General features: G+C 37.7%; 1 pseudogene; it reads left to right on the top strand.

Moving 5' to 3' along the window:
• The first annotated feature begins 4,872 nt into the window (after positions 1-4,872).
• LOC139719946 (uncharacterized) lies at positions 4,873-26,891 on the top strand (annotated as a pseudogene).
• Positions 26,892-27,256: the final 365 nt, after the last annotated feature.

Genomic DNA, 27,256 nt, shown 5'->3' with positions numbered 1-27,256 from the left:
ATCCTCATCAGGAAACGCAAATACTCTCGAGCACTTATAGTAAAGTCGCATGATATTTCCCTTACAAAATATTCACTTGTGATGTCACTTTTTCGTGAATTGTAGCATTTTTATTTTATGCATACGTAACATTTATGTAAGTTATGTTATTCATACGTCATGAAGTTATGAGAACACAATCCACCGGCATCATGGTCACTTTGACTTGCGGGTAAAATCTGACAAACAAATCTATTATCGTGTTTATCAAAGTCTATACTTAAATTTATCCTTCTCAGAAACCATGCAGTCGATTCTTAATTATTTGCTCTTTGGTTTTAGCTATATCACTTTTTGTTCAAATTGACTTTATTCAAGAGGTGTAAAGCGAAACAAAGAGAAACGTGAAAGATTTACTACAAACGGGTTGCAAAAAAAAATAGATAAAGTGCAATTAAGAATCCATTTTCAGGCTAACGATAACAGTTACAAATTAGACAGTTTCTATATAGATTCATGAAGTTCATTAATGTTCCTATCCAACAGCCTACATAACGAACCTACTTATTCACCTGCTCCTTCCAATTAAGCTTCTCAGGCAGAATTTCACTATAGCATCAATCACTTGCTAGTATAGGGCAAGCCTTCGGCAAGCTTTGTGGTTGTTATTAAGGCAATCTTCTGTGAACAAAGCATGCATGCACATACAGATTTTAGTATGCATTGATATACATCATAAGAACGTCCTGTATCCAAGGCTATTTTGACGTCGTCTCATAGTTTACTCTCTCCTGTGGTTTATAGGCCTACACAGAATATACGATAAAAATATCAGTTTTATTCAAGAAGTCTATATTGACATAATTATTTTTGAAATTCTGCAACAACTGGTCATCACCGAAGGAAATAATGAATTCTTCTGGGATTATATTTTGTTAGATAAAGAAAAAAAATAGGGACGATTTATGTGCGAATAGGACACCTGCGAGGAATAATAGTACATTTTCACTAACTCATGTTTGCACATGGATGTGACTTTATCCGAAATCACATTTTCTATTAAGTAGTGCGACATATTGCACCATCATGGCTTAACTGTCTTCAATTGAATATTACTATGTTTATGAAAGTCTTAAAACTCAAACGTGAACTGGACATTTTTTGATTCACTCATTTATTTTATTTATTCACGATACTCAACATCATTTACGGAGCTGTTTTTTTTTTATTTACTTATCTTTATTTCGTCAGAAACACACGATTGGTGTCAAGGTTACAGTTCGTTATATTCCGAAGGTTCATTAATCCGAAAATGAAATAAGGTTCGTTATGCCGAAGCTTCGTTAATCCGAAAAAAAAATGAAAAAGGGGGTTCGTTATTCCGAAAAAGAAATAAGGTTCGAAATTCCGATGGCTTGTTAGCACGCATCTTATATTCATTTTCGGATTAACGAATCTTATTTCATTTTGGGTTAACGAATCTTCGGGAAAGTGAACCTTTGGAGTTATAACGTTATAAATTCAGATCAACCCTATTTCATTTTTTTTTTATTAATGAACCTTCAGAATAACGAACATCACCCTATGTAAGACCATGCAGCGTGTCAATTTGTGCACTCATCAACCATTGCATTTAAAAAGGTGACTCTTGAAAGTCAGTGTTCAAGACAATTTAAGTCCCAGTAACGCTCTTATACCCATTTGATGTCGACAGATATGGATGGCATGCAGAAAAAAAAAAATGCAATCGAACTTGTTTTGATGGATGAGTAACATGATGTCAATTCTGTGTGAATGATACATATTTGAACTGTTAAAAGCTCGTAAGTGGGATATCATTATGCTCAAAACTTTGGACGCGGTAGGGAGAAAAAAAAGCAGAAAAAATACTTGCAAAACAGCAACAGCAACAAGAAAACAGCTGAAAATGTATAGGCCTATACATTCATTCAATTCCGTGGATCAGCTTCAAAGACCTAATCTGTCACGTTTCGCACAAACCACATACAGTCTAATATAGTTATAACAATTCCATTAAAGTAAAGTCAACCCAAATTTTAAAAGAAAAAAAAAAAACCAAGTGAACAGGCGCAGGATTTGTGTTTTTTACTGCAGTTGGTATATACATATGGTTATTGTTCAAATGCCCATCTTATATCTTGGTCAATATAACTAATACAATGTGGGCCAAGCATCCTGTCCAAGGATGAACGCACCACCCCAGAATTCGAACCCAAGTCATTCTGTTCACAATCCAGATCTCTATCCACTATACCACAGTGATCATAATCTTATCGTGTCATGTTGTTTGCATGCAATTTTCTCTAAGAGAGATGACTGATGAAATGAAATGAAATCAAATTAATTTCGAAATGGATGACTACCTGACTAAATGGTCCAGTCCAGCAAGTATAGATTACTAGATAAATGCACTGAAGTATAAAAATGACATTTCATTGAGGTTATACTCGAGCATAAATTGGCCATTTGTTATTAGAAAACGTCTCACTGGGTATCATAATAAATTAGCAAAACAGCATCAACTACAAGAACAACAACAACAAAGATCTCTGGAACATGGACAAAATAGATCATGTGATTTACTATAAAGATCTTAAACTTATACGGAGAGATAATAATCAATAGATCGTAACTGCAAGATAACCCACAATGCAGACAGCAAAACCTGCGCAATTATATAGGTCAAGACTCATGCAGCACAACGAACAATTTCCAAATTTTAAAAGATGACCGCTCGTGACCATGCACCGAGATTCGCGAACACTTCTCATGCCTGTAGTCAATGGACGTAGATGGCAGTATTGCACTTGACATGATAATACACTGCCAAAGAGATTTTTCTCTTCTCATTGCCGTTACTCATATTGCCGTGGAATATATATATATATATTCCTTTGAGATTGATATCATATGTACAATCTTGATTTGCATCAGTAGAAATAAACCATACACTGCAAAAAGTCCGGTGTTAAATAGTGAACACCGAGCTGGTGTTAAATTTTCGGTGCTCATTTATGGTGTTAAATTAACACCTCCGGGTGTCATTTCCAAATTTTAAACTGTTTTTTGAAGAGTTTCTTAGTAACTGCACTTCTTGTTGATTTTTAATTTAAACAAGACGATCAAGAATTTTACATTAAAATTCTAGATTTTTGAAAAAATGTGAAAATGAATTTACACCAAAGTAACACCAGCTGGTGTGGTCTCTTATTGAAGCTGGACGGGTGTTAAACCATTGATATTAACACCAACAAATATCAAATCAACACCATGTGGTGTCATTTTTGAATTAACACCAGTACAGTGTCAAAATAACACCAGGTACAGTGTCAAATTAACACCACGAAGTAACAGGTGAACACTTTTCAACACCATCACAGTGCATTTTTAACACCTATGGGTGTGGTCCTTTATTGAAGTTTGATCGGTGTTAGATTTAACACCCGTGGTGTTAAATCTAACACCGATGTTTTTACAGTGTAGGCCTATATCACATAGAATCATGAATATATAGAGAATCCTACGTATCTTAGTTTTCTTGCATAATAAAAAAGCAATATCTAAAAGGCAGGGAAACAGCTAACTTTATAGGCCTAGATATGTGCATCGCTACAATATGTATGTAATGTCAGTAAAATGGAGGAAATGTATTTTTTTTTATGTAAAGCAAGCGTAGATAATGTAGGAACCTCTTAATTATTTTCTTTTCATTCCAGCTCTGTGACATTATGAATAAATGTTGAAGACTTCTTTTGCAAGCGATTGGCCGTATATGGATGACAGCACACACAAAAAAATATCTGTTTGAACGGAATGAATTGTTCAATAACTTCTTCAAATTTTATGAAAATGTGAACGGCTAAATTTTCTGCACTCACTAAATTCATATTCGAGTTTAGGGCAAATTACTGAGTATCCTTTAAAGACCTTCTTGTCCTGCTTAGTCGTCCCCATTCACCATTTCCCCTCAGTATAGGCCTTTTGCAATATTATGTTTTGCATATTTATACTGTAAAACGAGAAATTTTCGCATGCATTTTAATTTCGCGAATTTCGCGAGCGCCAAGATTCACGAAATTAGAATGCACGCGAAAGTTCTTGTCCACACTACAAGCATTGAATTCGCGAAAATTTCATGACACAAAAAAGGCCGTCGCCTCCAATTTGCGAAAATTTCATGGCGCAAATTATGTTTTACAGTATACAAGTAGGCCCACTTTCTCGTTTAATCATAATTTGGACCCATAGGTAGACTATCATGATCCATATCATGTCATCTCCCACAGCAGAACATAAAGTTCTATCAATGGCTTTCCGTTATTCATTGTCCACTTTTTGTAAAAGAGCTAAGGCGTATAGTTCTATAGGGCCTACTGTAGAACCTATTAACGTACTTTGCTCAGAACTCTCAATCGCGTTTTTGGGTTAATTTTAGGAACTTGAAACCCATCTCCTTCAGACAACATTGCTTCCAATAATTACCTCTATAACGTTTTGAAATGATCCCTGATCTGATACGAAACTCTACTCTTTGTTTAATAATTATTGTTTCTGTTTCTTGCCGGTCTATCTCACTTTTATGGAGGAGGGTCGAACCAGGCTTTTAATGTCAATCTGTACAGACAGGCTTGGACCGGTAAAAACACAGAAATATGTAAGAAGGGGCGTACAATAAATTCTCGAAGTGGTAAACGCGCGTAGAACTTTCTACGAAAGGGTATCGTGTGTGAACAACTCAGTCGCTCTACTTCTACTTTCATCTTGTTTGTTGTTTTTGTCTTGATTCGGACGATCCCACTGATCTAGAGGGGAGATCAGTGGACTATCCTTTGCTCCGCCAACATTAGTAACCACCGTAGAGGGCCTCATTACCGTTCTTACGGAAATGGCGCTCTCGGAGGGTTCGCAGCCCAAATCAACCGAAGAAATAGGGTGCGTAAACGGCTTTCAGGATTATGGCAGTATTATCGAATGATACGACATGGCTTGATATTCATAAATATACGAAAATATGTTTTCATTGAGATGATTTGCAATAACTGCAAGAAGTATTTTTGAAGTTTCTGCTATCGTGTTAGACTGTTCGAATCGGGACGGTGGTTATCATTTCCTCAGTCCCACACCCGTCTTCACGAGTTGTTGAATTATGATTAATAAAGATCGTAGGTTACCTACGCCTACTGTGAGTAGTCTATACTATTACTACTAATACTACTTTCTAGACATGTATGATGTACGAGAAGCAACTTTCATTTAGAAAACCTAGGCCTAATGTCATGAATTTAGAATCAATCTAACGTTAGATTTAGTTTCGCTTCGAATTTGGTCGCCGTATTCCACTCTCATAAGTCACACTAATCAACTGCTAATGCCATGCCCATGGAATTGATTTATGGTCCATGGATAACTGACTTGAGTATGATTTGACTTTTCGCATAAAATGGCATTAGTTTTACTGGTTGCATTCACGATCTCACTAAGAAAGTTGCAAGCAAAGTCGATCACAATGATGAATGCTGCCTCGAGCATAGACCCCGAATCTTCTAACTGTGTTAGATCTGACTCTATAACTAGCCTACTACTAGAAACTATGTTCTACTTCTAGACCTAAGTCTACGTCTAACTTGTTCGATAGGTTCTGACTTCTGAGACTCTTATCTACTGATGTCTATGTTTACTACTTAGACCTGATTATTAATAGTACAGATCATCTAGGACCTACTGAAATATTACTTTTTAATTGCAACTTTTTCTAATGCAAGTGCATCTTGATCGCAGCAGCGGGATCAGGTCAGTCAGTGTTTGCGTGTATTGAACATAATCACAGTGCAAGCGATCTCAGCGATAATTTGAACTAATTTGGTAGATTCTATTTACTGGAAAATGAGGAATGTTCGCATGCATTTTAATTTCGTGAATTTTGCAAGCGCCAACATTCGGGAAATTAAAATGCGCGCGAAAGTTCTTGCTCACATAATATGCATTGGATGCCAGTGGCAATTTGCGAAAATTTCATGCTGCGAGAAAGGCCCTCAGCTCCAATTCACGAAATTTTCATGCTGCAAATATATTGTGTTTTACAGTATAACAAGGTAGTGTATACAACCACACGCGTGTCCAGCCACACGCATGTGGTTGTTAACTTGTAGCCACGGCCCGAGTCACTGGATATTATGGATAAAATTTCAGCCACAAATGCATATTACAAGCAATGCAGTATAGGCGTAGGTGGTCTACGTACAATCATTGCGTATGCAACATCATGGTGGAAGTAATCTATTTTTCGTACATTCTAGACAACTTTCTAAAAATGGTCTCCATTTTATTCTCGTCGTCTTTCTTCCTCACTTTTTTTTTTTCGCCTGTTTCAACTGCAAGATCTTACTTTCTAAACTAACCCGAGGCTCAGCGTTGGGTTTGGTGCATCCCCATTCCGCGATCATTGGTGGTGTGGCCATCCCATCAGCCAGTCAGCTGGCGCAGCATCTCAGCAGTCAGGGGTGGCTTTAATGCGCTACTATTCATACTCTGTATGCTGTACATACTCGTACACACACAAATACCATGGGTATATGGCTCTGTTCACGCGCTTCATTTAAATGTGCATGTGTGTGTGCAGGGCCAAGGCTGCGCTAGACAGAAAAATCTGTCTGTCTGGAGGATTTTTTTTAAATCTTTTTTTTTTTTTTGCTTTTTTGGCTCTCCTCTATTGCTCTCTGTGAAGCCAGTTTGTAGTCTCTGCAGAGCATATCCGCGATTTAAAGATGCAGACCAGTCTTTCAGCTAAGGGCTGCACTTGCTAGCAAACGAAGTCCCAGTCGTAGCGTTGCGTTTGATTGTAATCAGTCGGAAGTACCCAATCCAGCAGGATTTCATTAATGAAGGATATGATCTATACTATTGCATTATGCTTGCAATGTCTCAGACAAAATCGAGATTTGCACTCCATGATGCTTTAACACCTTCCTCATGCAACAAATCAAGTACAGTAGCTCAATCCTCAAAAGGTTGCAATCATTTAAAATTCTGAAGTGCACTGAAGCACTCTTATGCTGTTTTGTGATGTGTTGCAAGTTTTCTTACTAAACTTCCTGTTCGTAACAAATTAGTGAAGGTCTATTTCACTTCACACTCGCTGTTTGAAATATTTTGATCATTTCCTATTGTTGCCTGCTAGAGGGAGCAAATTTGAATACTAGTATTTCTGGGTTCAGTATACATTTTGATATTAAGGGCCTAGTATGTCATTTAGTTTTAGAGTTACTACACTTTATTACCTCTGCCAAGGAAGGAGGTTATGTTTTCATTGACATTTGTTTGTTTGACTGTGTGCAAAATATTAAACTTAAAATGTTGTGAACAGATTTGGATGAAACTTGCAGGAAAAGGTGATACAGATGATTAAATTTGGTAGTGATCCAGAAATTGTTATGGACTTTTGAAGGATTTTTTATCGTTTGGCAGATAGGGTCAATGAATTTGGGAGTTCAAGCTGCGCATATTCGAGGTTTGCATCACATGTGCTCTAAAGCGTGTGCTCTGATTAGGCGAGGCGCCACACAGCTAGAATAAGCTGCCTGGCAGAGGTCTGCGCTCTCCGAGTGCTTTTCTAGTTCTTTTTCATTCTTTTATTCTTTTTATAAGATAGAGCACCATTGAGGATGAGGTAAATTGAGGTTTTGGGTCATTTGAATATATTTTCAAGTTTGCACGGGTGTGAGTTGCAAGTGGATCAGTATCTGCTGTAACAGTTTTAAAGTGACTAATCAATACTGGGAGCAGTGATTAAAAAAAAATCCTTTAGAACAAGTGAGTTTTTGTTGTAATCATCATTCATTTTGTAATCACAGGAATCCATTTGCCCCTCCCCCTAGATCTGAATCATCTGACTCAAGTAACGACAGCACCAGTGTTTGCAAGATCGTTCCACTGACATCTATTAAACCGCCCAAAGAGCAAAGAAGCTTTTCACCTATTCCAATGGATGGTAGGGACAGCGAGGATGGTGAGCTCATCATTGATGAAACGAAGGTACCGGGACCCGACAAGGATAAGCCTGAGGTACCGCCAAAGAAAGAAGATGTGGAATACAAGCGTCAGGTGTCTGCACCCTTCAAGAAGCGCCGGGTAACCTCAACGGAGCTAGAGGAGGAGCCGGTGTCCATCAAGGCCGGAGAGAAGCAGGGGGACGATGAGGTGGACCTAGTAACGTTTGGACTCCCGCCAGGCTGGAAGCGCAAAATCACTGAGAGAATGTCGGGAGCATCAGCAGGCAAATTTGATGTGTACCTCACAAGGTTGTTAAGCAGCTGTTATGCATACTATGTGTGATGAGAGAGTTGTCCAGTAGTGACAAAGTTATGGGCAATTGTCTGAGTAAATGCTTTGTTTTTGGTCTCCAGAGGCAAGTTTGCCAAGTAAAAAGTATTTTTCAGTTATTTCATGCATTATATTTATTCATTTATGCATTTATTTATTTACATCGTACTGAGTAAAATAGTAACATGAAACTCATATTTAAGTTATGTTTGGCCACTGTCATTAAAAAAAAAAAAGAGCAGAAAATGGAGGAAATGAATGCCTTGACTTTAAGTCTGAAACATTGTTCTGTTGTAGGCTCCAGGCTCCAGTGTGATCTCCCCCAAAAGAGCCTCATTTGCTGTTTACCCTTGCTGTTCTTTGCTCGCCTATTGGCACAGATGTCTGGAAACTGTCAATGAATATTCATGATAGCAATAGTCATGTATCATGCACTGCGAGCTGGTATCCAAGGAACTCATACCTACCTGCAAGGGACCAAATTCAATGTTTCAACACACACTGGTCAGATTTTAGTTCTGCTACTGGAACCATTTGATCGTAGTCATGAATGGTAAATAATGGATTATTTTTGTGCCACTGCCACAAAGTGTCGCCAGGGATGTTATGTTTTCGGGATGTCAGTCCTTTCCGTCTGGCCGTCCATAATGGATTTTGTGGACGGCGTAACTTAAGAACCGTATGAGACGTCCAAATGAAACTTGGCAAATTTATGTATGAGTGGAGGAAGCTGTGCCTATCAACTTTTGGGTCAAAGGTCAAAGGACAATGTGAAATTTGTACAATTTCACTATTTTTCTCATATCTCTGCAATGCCTGAAGGAATTTTTATGAAACTTAGTGTGAAGATCCTTTTATGGGGAATGTTTTGGGCCATGGGGTCAAGGGTCAAAGGGGAAGTGAAAATGCTAACATTTCACTGTTTTGTCTATATCACCGAAATGGCTTAATGTCCTGATAAAACTTAGTACATATGCATGTAATGCCTGACAATGATTCGCTGAGAATTATTAGGTCTTGGGCCAAAGGTCAGTTCGAAAGGCTCAAATTCTACTGTTAAATGCTGAAATTACACTATTTTTTCCATACCTTTGAGATTACTCAATCCATACACTTGATAAACTAGGTACATAGATGCGTAAAAATTCTGCAAAATTATTCTTTTGGGAAAGATTTGGGTCATGGGGTGAAAAGTCAAGTGAAAATGTTGAGATGTCACTATCTATACCCATATTTTGACAATTGCTCAAAGTATTGTGAAAATTGGATATTACCAGTTAGTGATTATTTGAAGAAAGTTGTGGGCCATGGGGTCAAAGGGCAATGGTCAAAGGTCAAGTGAAATGCTCAAATTCCTGAATTCTTGTTCTCTAAAACAATTTAGCCATCCAAATGAAATCTGACTCAAGGAATGTAAACAGTCAACGCATTTGTGGTTGTGCCAAACTTTCAAATTTGTCACTTCATTTTTTTGCCAATCCTGTGAAAAGATTTACTATTATACTAGTACCTATTGGGAGAACAATGCGATATGGCAGAGGCATACCAGTTGCCATAGCAACATTTCTAGCTTTATATAACACTTTGGTTCATGTGGGTTAGCCAAAGTTTAATCAACCAAGCTATTGAAACACTTGTGCCCTTTTATGTCAAAGATTTGTTTGAATAGTAAGGCCAGAGGTCTCAACAATAGCAGTACCTAATCATCAAACCAGATTTCTACTGCCTGTCACCATTCAAGTCGGGTACTGTCGTGTAGGTCCTGCATGCGATAGGGCCCATGCATCTGCTGTTATGCTAAATGGTTGTACCAGATATATTTCAGAAGATTTCAACAGAACTGTGATCACGAAAGTGGTTTCTTATTTCATTTTATGGGAGGTCAAAGGTGAATCAAAAGTGAAAGATGTGAAGCTAAAATGTTATTTTCTACTATTTGCTAGGAAAGTCTAATAATGTATAACTTGATTGACAGAAATTAATCAGGGAATATTTCCTCTGTGCAAAGGGTGCTTAGGTTTGCTTTTCAATAGTTTTAGTCACTCATGTTAGAGGTTTCTGTTTAAATTATTGTAGGTGTCTGGAGCCTGCAACATCTCTATATCGTGGATAGTTTACATTCTTGGAAAAGATAAATGAATATGAAAATAAAACTTCTCTCGTGGCCTTGCAACGGAAGGCAACATCACTGCCTCTTGCTGCTAGCTTTGTAGTGATATTGTGTAAAGACCCAAAAACCTCATCACTTCTTGCTATCAAGTTGTTCTTTCCCTGACGTGAGGTCATTAGTTGTTGTTTTTTTCTCCTTTTCTTCTCCTTGCAGTCCTGAAGGCAAGCGATTGCGTTCCATGAAGGAAGTCACAGATCACCTGGCCAAGACCAAATCAGCATATACTGCTGCAGACTTTATATTCAAACCCAAGAATCTGAAATCCCAAGCCACCCCGGCTGCAGTTAGGTCCCCGCCCACAAACAAGCAGCCGAGGGCGCGGTCAAAGTCCCCCGTCAAGACGGCAGCGAAGCGATCCAACTCTCGGGAGCCGAGGGGTTCCCCGAAGAAGCAGAAGAAGCCAAGGGAGGAGAAGGCCATCGTGGTGCGGGAGCGGAAGCGGAGGAGTCCGACCAAGAGCGCTGCCCTGCCCAAAAAGAAAGGGAAGGAGCCGCGCAAAGTGCGAATGCCGCCCCCGGAAAAGGCGAGCATGAAGAAGAACAGGCAGGAAAAATTCCAGAAACTGCTAGTGAAGATCAATTTCCAGCAGAAGGGGACAGACGAAAGCAGTGCGGAGAGCGAGGATGAGGAGGATTCGTTTGACGAGGGTAGTGGTCTCGAGGAGGAAGAGGAGGCAGCTTCCCCTGAGCTTTCACCCAAGAGAAGTCCCAGAGGTGCGAAAAACTAGATGTTCTGAGTAGACCAATTACATGTGGAATACCTTCTATTTGCCATTATAATACCTCTCTATTTTGTTTTGTTTTTCCTGAGAATGCAGTTGACTTGAGGACTTTAGCCAAATTTTATGAACCTTGATGTATATGACTTAAGTCATGTTCATGTAGCATGCTTGCAACTTCTCCTGTGTATGTGTAGGAGAGGGGGAAAGGGAGAATGTAAGTGTTGCTTGGCTGCAGGAAAGGATTACTTGAGAAATTTGATGCAATCAGGGTAATGAAGTGTTGCATTTCAATAGGAAGATGTGCTTTTGGTTTGTTGCATGTGTCACATTTTAGTGGAAGAGATGCAGATGTTATGAAATACAAGAATGATGACTAATGATGATTAACAGCTAATTGCATTGTTCTAGCGTGTGTGTTAGAAGCGAGACATTTCAAGCCCTTGTACTTCAGTTGTATACAGCACAGCCCTTCATCAGAAATCTCTGTGTTTATTCTAAAAATATGGCTGAATTCCCCCCCCCCCCCTCCTGTAAAGAGGAAAATGCTCCACTCAGTGGGCCTTGAGTTGCTCATGCAATATTCACCGCAAAACTTCTACTGTCGGATTATGTTTCTGCCTGCTGGTATGGCGTGCATGAAGTGTGCTGTTTCCCCAAATATCAAACCTTAATCCTCAAACCTTAATGTACACGTGTCACTGTGTCGGCAAGGTAAAGGAAAATGGAGTTTTAGCACTTTGCGCGACCAGAAACTGGCGCAAAAATAAAAGCTAGTGAATATTTTTGCTTCTAATATACATGTACACGTATACACTTTTTAATGTTTTGATTCCACAGAATTGTAAAGAACGTACGCAAAATTCATCTTGCCCGGCCGAGCACGAAAAATTACTCGCGTGTAAATTCCACTTTTACAGTACTGCATGCACTATTTTTTTCAAATGTAATGCCACACCTAATTCTTTGTGACTGATTGAGGCTTACAGTGACTATTTCTCAACATTAGCACTGGGAGGGGATTAATGTCATTGCTAAGAGTCATTTTCACAAATGTTATCCAAGAAATAATACTGCGTAAAATCTGCTTTAATGTCCTTATTTGCTGCGTAGTTTCTGCCCGGAAACAAGAAATACTTTGAGTTGTGAAGGAAGAAAATATGCATAACATGATATATAAACAAACTGGATTACAATCAACACTGATACAACAAGATTTGTTATTGAGAGGATTTTCCTAGTGCAGACTTTGTTAAAAATGGATGTCATTTGCACAACTCACTCAATATAGTGAGCTGATTTTAATATGTAGATATCATTAGTTCGATAGAATTTTACTGGTGAAACAGTCACTACAGATGTATTTCCCTACTTGGTTTCTTTGTTTACAATGATTGTTTCTTTGGCATAGAATAGCAGATGCTTCCACTCCCATATAGATGTTATGAATGCATAGATAGAACATCATCAGAAGAGATAAGAACCCCCCCCCCACTGAAAATTCAAATAAACAATCAGGTGGTCTTAATATTTAAAGGCATAACCTTCGATTTGCAGATGAAACAAAAACCCACCATTAGTGCTTTAAAGTAGTTCTTAAGTGTGAGTTTGGGATAGAAACAACCACTGTAAAAATTTGAATCCATATAACCAATGTTAAGTAATATTGTTAAATACACAAAATGTGAACAATAGTTATAATGAATTTGTTGCCAGACTAAACTGTCTACAGTTACGGTTAATGAGAAAAATACTGATACTATCTCTTTATATCTTGGGCTTTATTGTGAAAATTTTATGTGATAGGATGTTTTGTGGTACAACAGACCTACACATATGCATCAAATGCGATATCTTGAACATTTTTTAAATCACTGTTCCCAAAGGTAAACAGGACCTTTTAATTCATTTTAATTCATTTAACACATATTGACACACTTCGTTTATGACACAAATTTGTACTAACCATGTGATTCACTCAACTGCAAGTGGGACTTGACATGTAGCAACAGTCTGTAATCCTGCATGTGTGTATATATGTAGCAATCTGTAGAAGGGTATCAATTTTAATGAGATTTTATAATACCTAGAAAAATCTAATAGTCCTGAGATTCTTGGTGTATTTAAATGGCCTTTGCCTGTACTTAGTGTGGAGTCCACTCTCTGAAAGAGACTTGTTATGATTGTGATGAACATATTCTCCCAGTTGAGGTGGGGTTGTTTGCATATTTGTAAAAAGTCTGCAACATTGCGATAATATTTGCCTTGAAGTCTAACTCTGTCTTATGCATGTGACTGGAACTTTAAGCCCTGGAAGATGAAATAGCTTGCAGTTTGCAATAGAAATTAGATTGTCACATACAGTCAACCTCCCCTTAGTTGACCTAGCTCAAGTGGAAAACTTGGCTAAGTCAAAGAAAAATTATACCCCAGATGGATATGAACATGTGCTAATTGTATTGTGTAAGTCAGAATTCAGGTAGATCATTTTTTTTTTCTGGTCTATTTGGATTTGACTGATAGGTGAGGTTGAAGTGTATTTATCTTTTATTCTTTTTAGTGAGAACTGACATATTTATGATTTGCATTTTTGAATTAAAATGTACAGTCAACATTGCCTGAGTCGAATCTATTTGGACTAAAGAAGTAGCTTTGACTTCGAGAAAATTTGACTTATGAAGGGTTAAAATCAGTAGCATATAAAGAGAAGAAGACTTGAAAAGACCTTCAACATAGGCAATTATTCAACTTTTCTCAGTGTTGTATCCCATAGCTTCATTAGCATACTACATGTATTTGCTTGATATACATATTTGATAGTGCTGACTTTTAAAGGGATAACTTTGTGTTTGTCACTAGGGTAGAATATTTAAGGAGTAGATCCAAGGAATAACACAATATTTCAGGCTTTGTAACACAGTTTGTCAGTCTCAGAAAGGGTTTGCTGCAATCTTACACTCATTTACTTTCACTCTTGGTAAAGTAAAAAGCTAAAGATAGGAAGAGACACAAAAACACACACTCACAAACAAGCAAACAAACACAAACAAAAAACAAAATTTTTGAGTACAGCTGCCACATTTCAGATAGAGTTTGGCTTTCTGCCAAGGGATGTGTCAGAATTCTTTAGGAATGATGATGGTCAATTCAAATGAGACATGAGATCAGACTTGTCAAACTAGTGAGGAAATGCGTTAACTACACTGTAGTTAAACTACAGAGCTACCAACTCTCACGCATTCTGCGTGAGACTTGGGGGGGGGGGGGGACCCTCCCACACCCTCGCTCGCGCGCACATTCGCATACCGAGATGCCGAGTCATGAAAATCTCACTCACAAATTTTTTTTGAACTTGGCATCCCTGAAAGTAGTTGAAAGCAAACTGTCAATTTCTGTTTCTGGATGACATCTAATAATGGAGGATGATGTGAGGATGATGACTGCATTTACGCTGTAGTAATCTCAAAGGGGCTGATGATTGGTGTATAGGAATTGTAAAACCCAAATGGAGCTACACTGTGTATTTGCCTGGCAGGGGGTTTATTGTAATTGCCCTTTTCTGTGTGTATGTATTTTTAATTTTTGATAACTATTGTGTTCATGCACCTGCATGGATGAATGGGTATCATTTGGTTCTAGGGGAAGACTACTGGACAGTATTTAAAAAAAGACCTACCAATACACAATACCTGCATAGCCCATGACCTTTTTATAGGACTTGCATGATGCCGTTACGTGTACCATGGGGTATCTGGACTGGAACACTGCTGTTCATAAACATTCTATGGACTGTGCAAATATATCATTTCAATGGATGACCATGGCATATATTTTGTAGATTCCCTATCACATCCTGTACACAGCTGCCTTCTTTGGGGGTTCACCTATTTTGTCTTCTACAGGGAGAGTCAGATACTGTAAAACTGTTAATTTTCAACTGCATGAAACTTTTTGAATTTCCTGAGGTACCAAGATTGGCAAAAGTAAAGTGTAAGTGAAAGGTTTTGTCTATGCAATGCATTGAATGCCAGTGGCAATCTGCGAAAGTTTCATGTTGCTGGAAAGGCCATCAACTCCTATTCGTGATAGTTTCATGCTGCCAATGTTTCTGGTTTTACAGTATGAGTTACAAACTTAGTGCAACACTATGCCATAATTATCCACTCTTTCTCCCTGGAAGGAGTCCTTACCAGAGTTCCAGATCATATCTTTAAAAAAAAAGTTTATATGAGAACAATTCTTGCTGCGATGGCTAGTGTCACGTTAATAAGAAATATCCTTCTTCCTGAACATTTGGCTTTTATTACCAATAGTTGTTATTCTTGCAAATATTGCTGTACCAGCACCTTTTATGAACTGGGACCCAGGTGACTTGTCACACGCCATACATTTCACAAAATCTCACATTACATGAACTGTTTCCAATTTAGAGACTCTGGGCTGCCTGTTTGTATGGTACCAGTGTCTCTGCTATTATTTGTAAACAAAGCTGAACAGAACTGGCTTGATATCATTATCAAATTCTTCAAAGAAGTGAAAATCTATAAATGGATTGGGTTATAACAAACGCACCTTCCAATGGACAGTAATGATAGAATGAATCATTCCAGAATGGCTTTAATCAGCACAGGGAGATTTATTGAGAGATACATATCATGATTGCTACTACAGCATAATTGTCCAATACCTACTGTACACGCCATATATTTAGCGAGTCTAATTTTTCACAAACTGGGACTTCCCACAATTTGGCGAGTGGTTAGATTTGTGAACTTATGGAGCACATTGGTACAACCTTGAACAAAGAAAAATATGTGTGCATGTCACATCCATGTCGGGATCAGAGTTAATATTTTCGTGTGTTTTTCAATTCACAAATAACACCTAACTTGCAAAATTCGTAAAAATAAAAACCTCGCAAAATATTTGGCGTGTACAGCACTTTGTACTGTGGAGTGTTTTTCATCCATTTGAACATCGTAATGCAGGTCAGTCAGCCAAGTTTGACAATTTGTTAAATTTATGCCACCACACTGTAAAACATCCAAGACACTGTTTTACAGTGTGGTAGCACAGTATTACAAGTTTTCAAACGGTGTCTTTGATTATGTGTGGTTAAAGTCATTGTCCATGCGGGTGCTGTTTGTTATTCCGAAGGTTCGCTATTCCGAAACACACAAAATCCCTATACCTGGAGGTTTGTTAATCCGAAAATGAAAAAGGGTTTGTTAATCCGAACATTTGTCGTTTTATTCCGAAGGTTCATTATTCCGGAGAATTGTTAATCCGAAAGTGAAATTCGGAATAACGAACCTTCGGAATAACGAATATTCGGACTGAAGAGCCTTCGGAATAATGAACCTTCGGAATAATGAGCTGTAATCATCTATGCAATGTTCTGGAGTAATTCAGACACCTAGCAAAAGAGCAAGCTAGGATGACCCATCATAACAGAATGCTTTATAGGAATATTGCTACTGCACAGAACATCAGTATGAATCACCTAAAGCTGATTAATGTATGATCTGCTTCCAGGGATAAGTTGGCACAGATATTGCAGTGTCACTTGTAACATACAATCTGTAGTACAATGTACCAAAATTGTAGAAATTGGGGTGATGGCATGCAGGGGCAGGGAATGAAAGATTTTTAGCATTATTCTACATTTGTTTGTTCGGTGTTTTTTTAAACAGCTAATGTGTGTATGTTAACCCATTGAAGACAGACTGATTTTGCTACAGCACGCATTTCTCTAGACACCTGCCCGAGTATACTCAGCACTCGTCCTCAGTGGGTTGTTTTTCCTTATTTCAAAATCTAAAGGATGGGAACATTTTGTCATCTTTTGGAAAATGATAGTGTGTACATGTATTGTTAAATCTATGCTTACAATATTATCCCCTATTTGTTTGACATGCAGTTGTACTAGACAAAGGAATAGCGTGATAGTGGTTTGTGTAGATATTTTTCTTTGCAACATTAGAATCCCTGAGACTCTATTAAGTGTTATTTGTGTGCCAAGTGCCATATACTGTAACAGAAAAATGAAAAGTGACTTTCATATCTGAAATGCTATCTGTAAAATTTGATCCTGGGGATAGGGGCGGGGGTTATGGGATTAAGATTTTGTCAATTATCATAATGCAAAGCTTTGTTCATTTTATGATTAATTTGTGTTAATGTCATTGCCTGTTTGCTTCCTCACAACACATACAAACTGGACTGTCATCTAACCCTTTCATTGTCACTGGCAAGTAAATTGCATGAGATGTCAGCGACACTTTCAAGTAGTACCTCCAATAGGTTTAACTAAATCAAGTGTGCAAATAATGCATGTTGAATTTCTTGTGTACATACAGTCTTGAATTGGGGGTTCTGGTATATGAATCGTAGGTTAACTTCACTAAGCGCTGGCATATCCCTGCTAGCCTGCACTGCAGCCCTTACTTCTGTCAATGGATTCAGTGTGCTAGATGTGTTTTGGCATTTATTTCCCCAACAGTCTGGTTTTGCATTTATGAAGGTTGTCAGACAAAAAAACAAAACAAAACAAAACAAAAGCAAAACAAAACGAAAAAACCAAAACAAAACAACAACAACAAAAAACAATGAATAAAGGAGTTTGGATTGTGGCCGGAGTAAATGGAGGGGGGCACTTTGGATGTTGGAAGGGGTTTACAGCAAAAATATATTGATCTTGGGTTTGTAACACTTTAATAACATTTTGTGCTAAATCCTTGTGTCCATTCTGAGAGGAAGATGTATTTTCTAATGCTGGCCTTTTCTTCATTTTTCAAATACAGTGTACATTGTAGGCATCACTAGCCATTCATAGGTATGGTTGTACAGCTGTATTGTGTTTTGCCATTGAGTTAGGTGATATGGGTACATGTACTCAATGATTTGTTCTGGCTTGACAGTGCAGTGTACCAAGTTATGTCCATGTTCCACACCTGACTCAATGGTTTAATCCAAATGTTGTATACACACTGTAGGTGTTAAAGATACAACTGTAGTACAAATGTATGTTGTTTCAAGGTATCTGCACATTTCACCAAAAATTATAATGTAGAAATACAGATGAATTGTAGATTAAATGCTTGCAATGAATACTCAGAAATTAGATTTATACATCTGACTATTTGAAGAAGAGAATATATATCTGTATATATATATTTTCACATGCAGGATAGTTACTTTTTTCCTGTAATATAATGTCTGTACATATTTGAATTTCTATCGTCTTTTTATGAATTCATACTATATAGACAGCTTGCTAAAATGTAGTTTCATGTATGATTTTCATGGAATGGTAATTGTATTTCTTGTCAAGGCATTGTCCAGATATATGCTAGTTGTAGACTTGTAGATTTACATTTGTCAGCGGCTTCTCCTGACCTGGTAAATAGTGATGAATTGCTGTGTTGTCTCCCTCCTTCTTTTTTTCTATTAGGGATAATTTGGTATTTTTCTTCTCTTTCAAGAAATTAGACATGTACATTGTATGAGTACAACTGTGCTTATGAATATGTGATGCTCCATGATGTATTTAATTAAACTGCTTAATGATTTGTACTTTTACACCATTTTGGCATGCATGTTTCTTGTTTTGTTTGTAACTTTGGCATCATATTATGTTTCCATCCATTACCATTGGCCGACACAATGTACATGTACTTAAAGGATGAAGGAAAGGTTATGCACAATATAAGGAAGGAAGAAAAAAAAAAGAACTAAAGCAAAGTGCATAGAAAAGGGGGATACATGTAAATGCATCGCTTTCCAACATACATGACATTCAATTCATCATCATTTTTTCTTTACATTTTCACAAGCTAGGTTGGCTCAGCATTGCATGAATCTGCGCTAGACAACACAGACGAAGAAATGACCAAAGCAAACAGAACAACAAAAGACCAAAACCAAAAACAGCAACTGCTGTAAAACCAAAAAATATAATGTTCACATGCATTCTGATTTTGTGAATTCTGTGAGAGCCAATATTCGCAAAAGTACAATGCATGCAAAACTTCTTCTACACTACACATGCATTGATTGCCAGTGGCAATTTGCGAAAATTGCATGCTACGAAAAGACCGTCGCCTCCAAATTGTGAAAAATTCATGCCGCAAAAAAAAATATTGCTTTACAGTATTTGTATGCCTCCGCCACAAAGTGTCGCGGGAGGCATTATGTTTTCGGGTTGTCCGTCCGTCCGTCCGTAATCAATTTTGTGGACAGCATAACTAAAAACCGCTTGAGGTATCCTAATGAAACTTGGCAGGTATATGTATGAGGGGGTGAAGTTGTGCCTGTCAGCTATTGGGTGCAGGTGCTCAAGGTCAAAGGTCAAGGTCAAATGCTCAAAATTTCACAATTTTCCCCATATCTACGCAATGCCTGAAGGTATTTTCTTGAAACTTAGTGTTTACATGTATTACCCAATAAAAATTCTCGAGTGAGAGTTTCGGGTCATGAGGTCAAAGGTCAAGTAATAATGTTAAAATTGCACTTTTTTTCTCCATATCTCAGATATGGTTCAAGGTGTCTTCATGGAACATAGTACATATGCATGTACTGACTGGCAGTGATTATGTAGGGAATTTGGGGGTCATGAGGTCAAAGATCAGGGGGTCAAAGGTCAAGGTCAACTCATTAAATTTTACTTTTTCCATCGTATTTATGCAATGCCTGCAGGATTTTTCTGGAAACTTGGTGTGTACATGTATTACCGTACCCAATAGAGATTCTCGAGGAAGTTTTTAGCCAAAAAGGTCAAAGGTCAGAGGTCAATTGAACAGTGCTAAATTTCACTTCTTCCTTCATATTTCGGAAGTGGCTCTAGGCATAACCGTGAAACGTTTGGGGAAAAAAAATCATCATAAACTAATGTTCTGCCCGACAGTGATTCTCTTGGGAATTTTAAGGTCATAGGGTCAAAGGACAAGGGTCAAAGGCCAAGTCAAAGTGCTAACAATATACTACAATGTATTTAATACAGAAATTCCACTTTTTCTCTATACCATGAAAAATTACTAAATGCATAGAATTGTAAAAGGGTCAAAAGCTAAGTAAAAGTCTTCAAATCCCCAAATACATGCTCTTAGAAAATGTAGCTATCCATCCAAATAAACCTATTTCAAGGAAAGTGAACATTAATATTTTGCCAATTAGATGGAACTGTTATCACACATTGTCAAGACGTACTATAGACCTATAAAGGAGAATCATACATTAAGGCGGAGGCATACCAGTCGCCATGGCGACATTTTTAGGAAATGTTTCATTTGTGTGAAAAAGGGGGTGCAAATTGAAGAGGTGTATAACAGATTGGACAAGTGCATAACAGCAAAAAGAATTTCACAGACAAATGCTCACATACTTTGTATACAGACAAACAGACACACACACAAAGGACTGGAGTTCTACCTAGCTGCAGACATCCTAAAATTGTCTCACCCGTGCTGCTCTGTAGCCATGCGCATGAACACTGTGCACATAGTCTCTTCCATGCTCTGCACAGTTGTGTCAGAATATCTTCTACAGTATAATATTGTTTTCAAGAAGTCTGTAAAATGCAATACAGTGTATATGCTCCAGTGAATAAAATATACTGTATGTACATTGTACATTGTACATTGTACATGCATTGTATATCTATCCAAATAAAATGTTGAGAATCTAGCAACGCAACAAACAACATATAACAAATATTTCCTTTCAATTTCAGATCCCTTCTATTTTTCTTTCTCGCTAAAACTGATGCAGTGTCACGCCATGTACATTTACCATGCAGTAGCTCACGATGTTTTGAATGCTGCCACCTACGGCAAGTTGTTACTATGTGTAACTGCGACAGTGCAAACACCATTCCGGATTGAGATGCCATGCAAGCAATAAAAGCCAAGTTCCATAATTCTTGGGCCCTGTTTCACTAAACATGGGAACTTGGGAACTAGTATATCGAGCCAAACTGTAAACTTTTCTATACAAATGAGACAGATTCAGATCTGGTTGACAAGGATATGTAGACATTCAAGATGTATTCGTGGACGTGGCAAGATGGGCGCCGGAATATTCTTGTTCCCAAAATAAAATGGCTTAGTGAAACAGTTCCTAACTTCTCAGGACTGCATGATTAATCCCAAAATTGGCCCTAAGACCAGTTGGACTGAACTTGGGATTGATTTTCGAGTGTATTGAAACCGCCCCCGGTGTTGATCTGAGTATGTCAGGTGTATGGAACCGTATACATTACGTATAATACTACGCTCTCCAGGGAATACCTTTGTTTACCTCCAAACCAAATATGCAGTCATCTATGGATTATGCGATGTATCATTATATGCTGTATTCGATAATGATATACAGTAAGACTGCCCTTCATTTTGTTAAAAATAAACAAAGACCTGCAATGTATAAGCTATCAGGGTATAATCCCATCGTTATCATATTGTTCGGTTTTTATGTTTTTCATTTATTTTTCATAACATAATTTATTTTTCCTTTTTTTTTTTCAGAGAAAAAAAAAGACATTAATGATCACGGATTTGTTCCAGCAAATAATCAATCAAGTTATGATTTTCTCTTGAACATTTGTCTTCAAGGGGGCTTTTCTGAAGATTTCTTTCCATTGAAAATACTGCAGATAAGAGATAATTATGTATACTTGATATTCGTGGCTTTGATTCTCCGGTAAGCAAAACAGGAGCATTTGATTGACGCAGTGATAGAGAAAAACGTATGCAGAAGCAATATTATACATTGTATTTGTAGGCCCGGTCATAATAACTATTTTAATAGATTTTTTTGAAGGGGGGGGGGGGTGTTTTGGTATTACTTGTATTTTCTTTTCCAGATTATAAGACGGGATATGTATGCGAGTATTAAACGCAAGACGTATTCATCATGTACCATACTGAAATAAATACCTATACGGAGAGGAAATAAAACAGCGATATGAAAAATCCGTTTTCTTCACCGCCATTTTATTGCTGATGGGAGTAATTGTGAGGTATTCGGGGAAGGGGGGTGGGGAGGATCGGAGAGACAGCATGCGTGCTCCCTAAATCTCCTTTAAAGGAGTACCAATAAAGAACGATGAAATATGTTCCGAGAATATTGTAGACAACAACAAAACAAACAAAGAAACAAATAAGGGTGTATGTGACTTCACCCGGTATTTCAGGGAAGTGAGAAGAAAATCACCTCTCTGATATTATCTTATAATCCCCCTCCCTCTCTCTCTCTCTCTCTCTCTCTCTCTCTCTCTCTTTGGACTCCTGAAAAATCTAGAAAGGGAGTAAAGACTATCTTTATATATTTTGGAAAACATATCGAACATTCATATTCATATTACATTGCGCCTTTTCCGATGTTGCATGAAAATAGGGAAAACGACAGAAAAAAGTTTCTCATCTCATTTATTTTGATTTCTAAGATTATCAAAATTTCCAATTAGAATAATGCGTGTCACTTGATAGCACAGTACCTGCGTATTCAACAATCCCCTAATAAGTCCTTTGATTATATACATGCATTCAATTAGGGGGGTTTGCTTAATACGCAGGCACTGTAAATTATACAGTATTAGCAAATGAGTAGATAAATGTGGGCCTACACGAATCTAGACAAATCTACATAATCTACGGATAATTGGATACGTAGATGTCTAGCTAATTATTATATAATAGCTCTCTCAGTCTGAATCAATCTAAATACGTGACTAGAAAATACCGCATAAATGGAGTTTGATCAGGAATCAAATTATGTATATCATACATGTATTGAGCAACGTTCCTACTTTCCTTTCATCACCTCTGTGTTAGTTTGATGTATCCGCTCTTGCTTCAAGGTCTTGTACAGTGTAGGCCTATAAGTACAGGGTCGCCATAATAACGTACACACTGTCAACCAAAAGTAAGTCTGTTTAGCCCAATCAAGTCATGTGTTTCTCCTTCAATATCTCATTATTTGTTACATGCTGTAATTTCTTTTTCGACTTTCAAAGAAAAACGCTCGACAAGATCGGCCGCGACCCGACATGTTACCCGTAATCGCTCACGCATTCCCTCATCACCGACAAGCAAGACGAAAGCGACTTCGTCCACAGGTGTTTCACCGTCATCGAGGAGAAGTCCGTACTTTGGACGGAACAGTGTCTCGCTCCCTCCTCCTGGTAACCCCCGCAACGGAAACAGGTCGGCGCGCCAATGGACCCCGCCGCGCTCGCCGTACAATCTTCTCCAGGAGAGCCTGTTCCACGACCCGTGGAAGCTGCTTGTTGGGACCATCTTCCTCAACCGGACCACAGGTATAACAGTGACCCTTCACTTGCTTGACGGGACCCCATATTTTATTCGATATTCCAGTGTTGCCATATCATGAGGATAAATTACGCAGCTGAAGTTAAATACGATCTCTGGTTTAAAAAAAAAAAAAAAATAATTGATAGCTTTTACAGCAACATTTTTAATGTTTTCGATCTAAAAATGTGTCTCTCAATATTAGTCCAACTTGGTGACGCTCTACCATTTACGTCATGACAACATATCACAGCATTAGAAGATGAGCAAATAACATTTATTCTAATAGTCCTCTTAATGTACTTTTCCAGATTGATATACTTGTATTTCTGTCTTTCCGTTATCAAAGCCCTTATCTACAATTTTACTGAATTCTCGACGTTGCGCAGATTGCTTTATATAGCAACGAATTAAGCAGACAATACGGTCATGTAGTATCATGATCGATCAGAATCATAATCCTGATACTTGAGAAACATTTCTTCCCTAAAACCAAGAACCTGATCGTCTGAAGAATCTGTAAACGATGTGCAAGATATGCGAGATTTGTTGGATATTTTCGCCATTGCTTTGTTTCATATTTTTCCCTAAAATATTAGGGAAGAAGGCAATCCCAGTTGTGTGGGAATTCTTCAAGAAGTGGGACACACCGGAAAAGACCAGGGAGGCGGACTGGAGGGAAATCGCAGACCTGCTACAACCGCTCGGTCTCTTTGAAAAGAGAGCCAAGATGCTCATCCGTTTTTCAGGTGCCAACGTTTTGGAGATTTTGTCTTATTTTTTTTTTATATACCACTAACTAGCCGTGCTATTAGGTATGGTAATTAGTTCCTAGTTGTAGAATTCAAGAACATGCACCGCGTCATACTGCCGGCTACAGTTCGTTTAGAAAGTTCGTTTTTCCGAAGGCCGTTATTTCAAAGTTTTTTTATTCCGAAGGTTTATGATTCTCGTAAAGAAATTGTGTTCGTCAATCCGAAAATTAAATAAGATTCGCTTTTCTGAAGGTTCGTTGATCCAAGAATGAAAAAACAAAAAACAAACGTTCGTTATAACGAAGGTTCGATTGTACGCGCCTCCCCCCCCCCCCGTTTTCTTATTAGCTATTCTTCGAAATAAGGAACCTTATTTTCTTTTCATATTATCGACCCTTCGGACTAGCGAACTATACATCTTTTTTTTTTTTTTTTTTTTTTTTTGATGAACGAACCTTCGGAAATAACGCGACAAATGTTTGGATGAACGAACATCTATAGGTATAGGCCTACGGAATAAGTGTTTTGGAATATAATGAACCTTATTTCATTTTCGGATTAACAAATCTTCGGAATAGCGAACATCACCCATAATGCCTTTTACGGCTATGGACTCGTAATAACCGGAAGATCTTTGGTTTTTATTCCTGGCCAGCGATAAAACCCTTTGACAAAGTTTTCTGTATCATAATAAGTGTGGTTCTTGACTCGAACGTAAATACAATTATCTGGCACTGCTTGGGTAATAACAATGATTGAGTCATTAGGGAAAGCAGTGCTAACACCAAAGGGGTTTCCATTGATAAATTAGACCGACATAGTTGCTATCAGTCGATATCCTCTGTAGTCATTATTATCGGTCGATTTAGAAGAGCGGTTAGATACTTTTCGTTTGCAATCGACTGTCATTTTTTTTTCTATAGTTGATTGATAACATCAAGTCAAGTAGTCAAGTCAAGTCAATTAAGGACAATTAGATATTTGTGCTTGCCTTAAACCATTAACAGTGACCGATTATTTCCATTTTATAAAATAAAATTTGAATTGCGGAAAGCGTAGTAGGGCCTAAGTGATGGCGTCACGTTTCGTGGCTCAGCTTAAAGGGTGTGTACATTTCTGGTTGAGGTGAGGATTTAGCTTCTAACGTTTTGCGAGATATTCAGAAACCACTCTACGAGATGTTAAAGAGCTTTGCAATTCTAAGGGGTATCAAAAGTTTATTTGATGAAAATCGGTTTTCAAATGGCTGAGATATCCAAAAACAAGGTGAACCAAAGAGATCCTAATAAAAGGCGTGGCCTGTCGCCTTTTATTATTATTACTCTTTTTGGATATCTCAGCCATTTGAAAACCAATTTTCATCAAGTAAACGTTGAATCCTGCTCAAAATTACATGCTCTTTCATATTTCATAAGAGGTTTCTCATTATTTCACTTAGGAATGTTCAAAACATGAATCCACACCTCAACCAGTACTGAACAGTCCCTTTAACACACAAGTACACGCACAAACAAAATCACTTTGTAGTCGTGGAGACTTACACCAATTACAGTTTTTATTTCGTGTTATCTTAGTGAAAGGAATGATATTTTATCACCTGTATTGGTTTGAACAGTGCCAAATAAAATCACACCTTGACCAGTCTTATGCACTCGCGGTTTTCACATAATTACCTTTTCCTCTCTCTCTTGTGTCTCCTTTTTAAAAAAATGAAAGTAATTATATCTTATTAGGTATTTTTTTGTTGTTGTTGTTGCTATAAATGCAGACGAGTTCCTCACCAAGGATTGGACCTACCCCATCGAGCTTCATGGTATCGGAAAATATGGCAACGATTCGTACAGAATATTCTGTGTAAATGAATGGAGACAGGTAAAAAATATCTGTTTCTGTCTCTGCGTGTCTGTGTTTTAAATTTGTTCATTCATTTCGCTACTTTTCTTTCTGTATCATTTGTCATCGTTAACACTGTATAACTGTTAGTCTGTTCCGATAATGAACAACAAAATATTGTTGTGTCTGAAGGTGTCGTGCCTATAATACCGTTGATTGCGGGTGATAACATTGTTGTTACGATGATTGTAGTTATGTTACGATCATTTTGATCACATTCATTGATCACATTAATCACACGATCATTGTCATGTCTTGGCCTTTGTTTCTTCGATCGTTTGTGTGCCTGTGCAAGTATGTGCTTCTGTGTACTTCCATACCATTACCTTCTTTTTTCTTCTTCTTAAACCTACTTCCAATAAATTGAGTGGTCCACATAATCTTTCAGCTTGTCTTTTACGTGAGCTCTCTCTTTTCCACTTGCACAGTGATTTAGAACAAACAGTTTATTGTAGGTTATACACTTGCTCATTTTCTTTTTTCTATTCCGCTTTCAAAGTATACTTATACGCAATTATATTTTGTATGACACTGACTTGTATTTGAACGAACTTGTGATCATTGCAACAAAATGTGAATTGAACTGAACTGGATTGAATTGAAATGATACCAGGAATATTATATTTCGCTGTGTCTTCTTTTGTCCCGCCATCCAGGTGAAACCGACTGATCACATGTTGAACAAATACCACGACTGGTTATGGGCAAACCACGAGGAACTCGGCGTGTGAAAGATGAAGCCTTCCGGCCAGCTCTATCCCAGATAAATGCCAAATATTAGGGTTTTCCCCCAACACACTACACAGTCAATACCCACAACCAGTTGAAGATTGAAGATGTGTATACAATGTATTTGTTGTTATGCAAATTTTATTGTGTACATATATACAAATGTACCATGGCTACTTTTTTTTTTTCTTGGTCATGTGACAGTCGCCTTTAAAAGTCGTTATTATAACTAGATATATGTCCGCGCAAATCTCCAAAAAGATTGCTTATTAAGAAATGGACTTATTTTATAACTGAATTTTTATGATGTTTATATCTTAATTATGTGTTTTTATGACTATGACGGTACAAGAATGATAACGAAAAT

The sequence above is a fragment of the Diadema antillarum genome, unplaced genomic scaffold (genome assembly GCF_040938485.1).
Source record: "Diadema antillarum isolate AM-2024a unplaced genomic scaffold, OU_Dant_1.0 scf00000117, whole genome shotgun sequence".
NCBI lineage: Eukaryota > Metazoa > Echinodermata > Echinoidea > Diadematoida > Diadematidae > Diadema > Diadema antillarum.
Note: the sequence above shows the minus strand (reverse complement) of the source record. Positions and strands in the feature narration are given on the sequence as shown.